Genomic DNA, 9,182 nt, shown 5'->3' with positions numbered 1-9,182 from the left:
GGTTTTTACCGTCGTTTCATAAAAGATTTTTCTAAAATAGCAAAACCCCTCACTCAACTTTTGCTTAAGGATGCCCAATTCCAATTTACTGACGAGTGTGTTGAAGCTTTCAATAGAATCAAAGAAGCATTGATCTCGGCACCAATCATCCAACCCCCAAATTGGGAGTTACCTTTTGAGATTATGTGTGACGCTAGCAACTACGCCGTTGGAGCGGTACTTGGCCAACGGGTGGGGAGAGCTCTTCATGCCATCTATTATATAAGCAAAACCCTCGACCCTTCTCAAGTGAATTATGACACGACCGAAAAGGAGCTTCTTGCCATTGTATACGCTTTGGATAAATTTCGGTCCTACTTACTTGGATCCAAGGTGATTGTATTTTCGGATCACCGTGCTCTTCGACATCTCTTGATAAAGAAGGAGGCAAAACCAAGGTTGTTGAGATGGATTTTGCTACTTCAAGAATTTGACTTGGAAATAAGAGACAAGAAAGGAGCCGAGAACGTAGTGGCGGATCACTTGTCAAGGATCCGGTTTCATGATGAAAATGGAGAAACCCCGATCAATGACTCATTCCCGACGATATTTTGATGGCCATTCAAACTCAACTTGAAAGGCACATCACCCCATGGTTTGCCGATTATGCTAACTATATTGTTGGAAAAGTGCTCCCTCCTAATATGAACCACAACCAAAGGAAGAGATTCCTATTTGAAGTGAAGAGGTACTTTTGGGATGATCCAAACCTCTATAAGGAGTGTAGTGATGGGCTCTACCGGAGATGCATCCCTCAATGGGAAATCCAAGGAATCTTGGAAGGATGTCATTCATCACCCTACGGTGGGCACCATGGAGCAAGAAGAACCGTTGCAAAAATCCTCCAATCGGGTTTCTATTGGCCCACGATGTTTCAAGATACAAGAGAATTCATCATTCATTGCGATGCTTGTCAAAGAACGGGAAATATATCTTGGAGAAACGAAATGCCACAAAGGGGTATTCTAGAGGTGGAGATTTTCGATGTTTGGGGAATTGACTACCAAGGACCCTTTGTGACATCTAACGGGAACAAGTACATCCTTGTGGCCGTAGATTACGTTTCAAAGTGGGTGGAGGCAATTGCCACCCCAAATGATGATGCAAAAACGGTCACCAAGCTTTTCAAGAAGATAATTTTCCCAAGATTTGGAGTTCCTAGAGCTATCATTAGTGATGGAGGAACACATTTCCATGAAAAGAAGCTTGCATCCCTTTTGACCAAATATGGTGTTCAACATCGAACCGGCTTGGGATATCATCCTCAAACAAGCGGTCAAGTGGAAATTTCAAATAGAGAGATCAAACAAATTCTTGAAAAAGTTGTGAACAAGACTCGGAAAGATTGGAGCACAAAGCTAGATGATGCTCTTTGGGCTTATAGGACGGCCTATAAAACTCCCATAGGTGCCTCCCCCTACAAGCTTGTATATGGAAAAGCATGCCATTTGCCAATCGAATTGGAGTACAAAGCTTATTGAGCAATCCGAGCACTCAATCTTGATCTCAAATTGAGCGGTCAAAAGAGGATGATCCAAATCCAAGAGTTGGAAGAATTCCGACTACAATCTTATGAGAATGCAAAAATTTACAAAGAAAGAACAAAATTGCTTCATGATAAGAGAATTCGACAAAAGGCCTTGCACAAGGGGGACAAAGTCCTTCTATTCAATTCCCGCTACCGACTCTTTCCGGGAAAATTGAACTCTAGATGGATGGGTCCCTATGTGATAACCGAAGTTGGGAAGTATGGAGATTTCGAACTCAAGGCCGAAGATGGAAGCAAGTTCAAGGTAAATGGTCAAAGGTTGAAGCCATACTATGAAGGAGCATTTGTTGGAGAGGTCGAGGCTACCTACCTCGGTCCTCCTTCTCCTTGACATCTCATCAAGAATGAGAGTTTGGTGGAGTCCTCCCTAAACCACCATTTGTAAATATACTAACCCTCTAACTTGTATTTATTATTTAATTGCATTTGTTTAAAAGCATAAATTCTTTTCATGAGCACAAGTGAGGGAGGGTTACTAATGAGTTTTTGAATGAAGGAAGGAGAAAATTCCTAGGTGTGGGGATGCATTGAAAGAAAGGAGAAAGAAAGTCAACACCCGCGGCAAGAATCCGTGCGTCTCTCTGGAGATCCGGACGTCTGGCGAATACGGACGTCAAGGGAAAAACGCGCGTCCAGCTGTGTTGAGAAATGAAGGTTTCTCGGGACTGATGAAGAATCCGAGCGTCCTAAGGAAGAAGAGACGCCCGTCCGAGAGAATCCGGCCGGATTAGTGGAAAGACGCCCGTCTTTTCCCCGAGCACATTTCAAAGAAAAATCTTGTCGAAGAATCCGCCCGTCTTCTCAAAAAGACGCCCGTCCTGACCCTGAAGAATCCGAGCGTCTTATGCTCGGGACGCTCGTCTTGAGGCGAGAAAAATTCTGGAATTTTACTCTGTGGCAGAATCCGGGCGTCCTGCCCAGAATCCGCCCGTCCCGTGAAAGGAGAATCGGGCGTCTCGGCCTCGAATCCGCTCGTCTCGCCCGTTTCTCGACCCGACTTTTCTCAATTAAATTACACCCCACCACCCATATAAAGACACATCATTACTCCTTCCACTCACCCTATAAAACTCACCCCCCCTTGTAACTCCCATACATATCCAAATCACTCTCTTCACCCTCAAAGTCAAAAACCCCCAAATTTTCTAGGGTTTTCAACACTCAATCAACAAGTAGCAATCTTACTCTTGCAAATCAAAAGAACTCAGGGATGGCACCTAGAAGATCCTCCTTTAGAAATGCAAGAAGACCTAGGATGGTGGGAAGTTCCTCTACCTCACATATCAACACCATTAGAAGGGAGCATGTGGAAATTGTAGACCTCACAAGGCTCGACGACTTCTCGAATGTGGAATTCCTTGATGATGTGCAGCGATTGGTCTTTCATCGACTCTTAAGTAAGAATATTCTTCCCACTAAATTCCTTTGTCATGATACTTTGAGAAAACTTGGAATCTTTCACCAAGTGGAGGCTTTATTTGAGGTTTTTGGTCTTTCAACACTCTTTCGCATGTTTGAACCCACCTATCGATCTCTTGTGCTCGAATTCTTGAGTTGCTTAAAGATTACAACTTCGAACAAGGTGATTAGCATAGAGTTTAGGTTGGAGAATGTCTCTAGAACAATGACCCTTGTGGAATTTGCGAGAGTGTTCGGTCTTGATGTCTCGCCTACCCGAACATCAAGACCCAAGAAATATAGTGTCGCACCCTTGTGGAGGGCCATGACGGGCCGGGACTTCATTCTTACCAAAGAGTGTCTTGCTTTTCACATCCAAAACCCAATCTTGAGGCTCACTTACCGATTTCTTTCGGGTACCCTCTTCGCCCGCCGAGACCCGGCTATTGTGAATCAAATGGACCTCATGTTCATGGAATCCTATCTAAACATTCAAGGGAAAGACGGGTATCATCTCAATGCACCGCTAGTCTTGCTAGAAAAGTGGGCGAAATTCCGAAATGGTGATGATGATGGGAAGAAGCATATAGTGAATGGTGGACTCATAACACGACTTGCAAAGCACTTTAATCCTAGGTTCAATGCGAATAATGAGTACACCCCACTCTCGGGAGGAATGAGAATTAATGAAGACCTCCTTGTTGTCCAACACCATTGGATAACCCTTGAGGGGGTTGATAAAAGAATCAAATGGTTGACGAAAGGAAGTGATCCTATCTACCTTCCGATGGCCGACCTACCTCGAGTCTCCCCAAGGAGAGGAAGTTTGTCCCCAATACCCTCTTACCTCATTCAAAGTCGAGAAAGACAAGCTCCACCCCCACAAGCTCCTCCACCGCAACAACAAGAACAACAAACTCAAAATGAAAAGATAAAGGTGCCTCCCTACCCCTTTCCCTACCAACCTTACAACCACCCGAATCCCTTCATCCTCCCCCGTGACGATTTTGTCACGGGAATCTTGCAAGACTTGCACTACCGTCAATATGAGACCAAGGTGGACAACTATTATGCTCTTTACCCTCAATACCTCGACATGGTTCAAAAGGGACGGATAAGTGAAGAAGGAGTTTTTCCTTCATGGGCTCAAATGGAGTTGCTCTTTCCTAACTCGGACAAGGCAAATGAAGGGGCAAACGGTCGCAAAGGGGAAGAGAGCGGCGACTCTTGTGGAGGTGATACGGTGAAGCTTGAGAGTGAAGAAGATGAATTCATGGATCCAAGTTTAAGCGATACTTCTAGGGATATTTGGGATACCGATATTGAAGGAGATGATGCCGATTTCTAGGAGATTACTTCATCACTAGGTGGAGCGGGCAAGAGGCACCCACCTTAGTTCAAGTGAAGTTTTCAAATCTTTCCTCTTTATCTTTATTTTTCATGAAAAGAACTTTGCATTTTGTTTGTTTGTATTTTATTTTGATCATTGTTGGTTTAGTCCTAGCAACATCAAAGGACTCACACCTCGGTTCCTTTGAGGTGTTCTTTATTGTTCCCACTTTTGTAAAATCCAAAATGACAATCTAGTCTCATGCATAGCATAGCATGTGCATGAACTCCCCCATGCTTTGACATTAGCAATAGTGTCTTACTTGGTTTGGGGAAATTAATGCATACGCAACGGGAGGTAATTTAAATTATCCTCTCCGTCATAACAAAAAAAAAATCATGCATCATGTAGTATAGTTTAGTGTAGAATTGCATTTAGTATAGAAAATCATGCATCATCCTTGCATAATTTCCATCATTTTGGCCATTGAGGACAATGCCCATATTAGTGTGGGGATGGGAATTCTAACACTTAACTTTTATTCAAAAACCATAAAAATTTAAAAATTGAAAAACCAAAAACAAGTTCATTTCCCTTGTATATATTGTTTTGTATATATTGTGTTTGTTCATCCTTGTTCACTTTGATTGACTACGCCACATCCGAGACATGAGGATATTGAAGACCGCATGGTATGATCTTTCCAATCTCCTTTTTTCTCTTTATGTTAATGACTATGTGGCTTTATTTTGATTGATGCGGTATAACAACGTGAACTTAGGATTTGCATTTAGTTTATATGGCATATTAGTTGGTAGAATCATTTGCATTAGGATGTATAAATGTTAGTTGCATCATGGCATGTAGTTTGCATGTTAGAAAATTTTGCGAAACCGTCTACTTGGGAAGCTTGACAAGTGTATATAGGCCCTAGTAGATGCTTTTTATTCTTAAGACTTTGCTTGTTAGAATATTTGTAAAACACCCTAGGATGTGTCATGCTAGTATCCTTTGACCCATGGTTTAAGGCCTAGTCAAGAGTACCTTGTGGTGTGATAACTCCTTGGCTACCGTTTATTCCAAGGTGACCCTTGAAACCATGCATACTTCTATCATTCATCCATGTTCTACCATACATTTTATCGTCAAAGGGAATGGGCACAAAAAGAAATCTATTTGAGTTCAATGAAATGAAAAAGTGAAGGAAAGTTTGAAAAAATGCATCAAAAGAAAAGAGGAGCAAAAATAGACTCCTAAAGCTTCAAATACAAGGCACCCTCGTTACTAATTGGGGTGACTTTGAAAATGTTCAAAAAGAAATGCAAAAAGTTGTCAAGTATTGAAATGCCAAAAATCAAAAAGAAGTGGCAAAGAAAGTGTTCTCAAATGTCAAATGCCAAATGAAATTGGGGGGAAAAACAAAAACAAAGCAAACTCCCAAAGTGAAACTCAAAATCTATCGATCCCTTTATCCATCGTATCCATTTTTGTGCATGGTAGAGAGGGGACGACCCTTCTTCTTGTCTAGGCAAGAGGGGGAATTCCGCGATCCTCCAGTGTTTCTAACACCATAGGGAGTCTACTCTTGACAAAAGCATTTAACGATTGAGGACAAAGGTACCCTAGCTTGACACCTTTTGGAGGTGATTTATTGGTATCCTTCTAGGCTTAGTAGTTTGAACAAATTGCATCTATGAAGGATTGTGTACCCTTGAGTTGCTTCCCTTGTAGATAATTTCCGCCACTTAGATGAGGAAAGTGGCTATTCTTTTGTAGATGCATCCATTACTTGATTTTGTGTGCTTAATGTTTGGATGTGTCGCCATTTTGGCAAGACCCACCTTGCCTTGCAAGAAGGCATCCTACCTCATGGTTGTCTTGTTGTGAGTTGAAGGGGCGGAGTGAGACCGGCTAATTGTCTCATATCGGCTATTGTTATTAGGATTAGTTTAGTATTGGTCCTAGTCTTTGTCACCTCTTTACTCGGGACGAGCAAAGGTTCGGTTTGGGGATATTTGATGCGACCATAATTGGCGCATATTTAGCCCCCGAATTACCGTTGTTTCTATGCTTTTTAGTGCCTATTTGGGTCATTTCTTATCTTTAGTTCTTTGTTTTGCATATTCTTTGAGATTTTGATCCCTTGGTAGGAAAGGAGTAAGAATCTTGCACTTTCATGGCAAAACAAGGCTAAATTGATCATATTCAATGACCAAGCATCAAGGAGGGACAAGACTAGAAGGCCTTTGTACATAGCATAGTAGAAGAGCATTGTTGAGAAAAGGATCCTTGAGTCCCCAAGGAAATCCCCAAGGAATCCATGAAGAAAAGGGAAGAAAAAGAAGAAGAAAAGCTGCTGAACTACAATCCGAGCGGATTGTAGAGAATCCGTCCGTCCTCCCGGTCCGAGCGTCCTCACCAGGAATCCGCTCGGATTCCCCATGCCCAGTCCGAGCGTCTTGTTCCTCGATCCGCTCGGATCGTCCACCCAGATCCGGCCGTCCCGACTCCCAGCCGCACGGATCACAACACAAAGACGATTCGTTCTTCAAGCTACGAAATGGAGAAGCCCTTCTCTCGGACAATCCTGGAGGCTCCTTGCTCAACTTAAAAAGTGTAATTACTAGTTTAGCCCTTAGTTAACCCTAATGCATCCTCCTAATTTGCACTATAAATACCCCATTAGTCTAATTAGAGGAGCATGTTCTTCTTATCAATAATTAGAGTAGTTAATATCAATCAAATCTCTCTTCAATATTGTAATCAAATATTAATCAAGTTTTAATCCAAGTTTTAGTTCTTTAATCTCTCTCTAGTTCTTCATTTATTTTGGGTAATTAGAAGATTATTGGGTTTATTGGGAGATTGACAACCTTCCATCAATCATCAAGTTCTTCTATTATTCTTGCTTTATTATTGGAATCATTAGTAGGTATAATCTCTTAATCCCTTTTTAATTATTGCTAATTACTTTCATTTATTCATCATGTTTCATTATGTTAGTATGATTGACAACCTTTCTAGCATGATCAATATGATAATGAGTGAGTAGTCTCTTAGCTAGGGTTTAATGGGTGATTAGGGAAACCAACATGGGGAATGATTCATGCTTAAATTAATATGCTTTCATATCTTATTTGCTTGCTTGTTTTGATCTTAATACATGCACATGTTATATTTGATGAAATGCTAAGCCTATGAATCCTTGCATTTACTATCATCTTCTATCCTTTCAACTTGACTTGTAAGACATAACCCAACTCGAGTCTTGTTAGACCATGCATGTGTTAAGTAGGGAAGATTAAGTCGACTTGTAGGTGTTGTACAATCCAAGAGATTCGGCTCCGGGACCCAAACTTTCCTAGGATTGTAAGATATAACCCAACTCAATCCATCACAACAATAATTGCTTGCTTATAATTTGAGAACATGTTTGTATGATCATATCCCATGATTCCCCTATGAACCCATGACACCCTAGTGCTTTTAATCAATTGTTTACACCCTTATTTCATTTACCTTGTTAGTTTATTTTCATTGCTATTTTAGTTTAGTGACCTTCTACATCAACCCAATTTGTGACACCCCTAGACACCACTAGTTACAATAGAATCTTCATTTCAATACCCGTCCCTTGGGATCCGACCTTTACTTGCCTCTTTACTAATTGTAGAGTTGTTTGTGAAGTATAAATTGTGTTTTGTATCGACCATTGACCAACGACCACATATGCTTAATTGTGAACACCAAATGGCATCGATCAATCGAGTGGCACCATTCCTCGATCGAGAGGGCTGTCCTGTGTCAGCCATCAAAAAGAAAAAAAAAAGAAAAAGAAAAAAAAAAGAGAAAAATGGCTGGGAAAAAAAAAGAAAAAAAAAGAAGAAAAAAAATGTATTCTTTACCTCTCATGCTTATTCATACTTTACGAGGTATTTTCATTATGGATTCTTGTGTTGTATACGCCAAATTATAAGGCATTGAGTCATTTACATGATTGGGAGAATGGGATGTATTTTATTATGGTCTTGGGTAGGTTCTAGCTCGGCTATTTTACCTTCACATCTCCATATTTGTTTTGCCTTTCTTACCAATTGAGCCTCACATATCCATATATGCAATTGTTCGGCACGTGATAGTCCTTGAACGGTGGTTTTGCGTGTGTACGGTGATTGAATCATTACTCATGTTAGTTAGCATTACATGTTGTGTTCGTCGCAGTCTAGGTGAGAGTCTGTAATTTCTTCTTTCTCTGCACACATATTCCTGCTTACCATTTGCTTTGCTGAGAGAAGAGTGAACCGGGAGAGTCCAAATTTATGAGCCTTGCAAGGTCGAACATCCAATGTAATTCCATGATATGTATAAATTCGTTCACTTACTTTGAGCTTGGCAGTAGTTGATTTTGTGCATTAAAGCGGTTTGGCATTGACTAGTAGTTGGCTCTGAAAATTACTCATTTCCATTAGGTCCTTAGTTGCATTTGGTTTGCTTGAGGACAAGCAAAGGTTTGGTTTGGGGACGTTTGATGCGTGCATATTATATAGACTTTTACGGTCTCTTTTGGCACGCATTTCTATGTATTTGAGTGATATTATGTCACTTTATACCCCGAATAGGCTACTTTGTGCGTCTGTTGCTATTTTGCAGATTTGTAGCGGAAACCAACCTTTAGTGGCCTCGAGATAGCATTTCTGGAAGATGAACGGAAGAGAAGACGAAGGACTCGTGCATGGGAAAGCGTGAAGACGAAAGTCAACCAAATTAAGCAAGTCAGAACTACTACGGAAGCTGAGAAGTGACTGAAGACCTCGATCGACCTTGTTTGGCTGTCGATCGAGAACATAGAGGAACACATGCCTTCGA

Source organism: Silene latifolia, chromosome 1, assembly GCF_048544455.1.
Source record: "Silene latifolia isolate original U9 population chromosome 1, ASM4854445v1, whole genome shotgun sequence".
Classification (NCBI taxonomy): Eukaryota; Viridiplantae; Streptophyta; class Magnoliopsida; order Caryophyllales; family Caryophyllaceae; genus Silene; species Silene latifolia.
Note: the sequence above shows the minus strand (reverse complement) of the source record.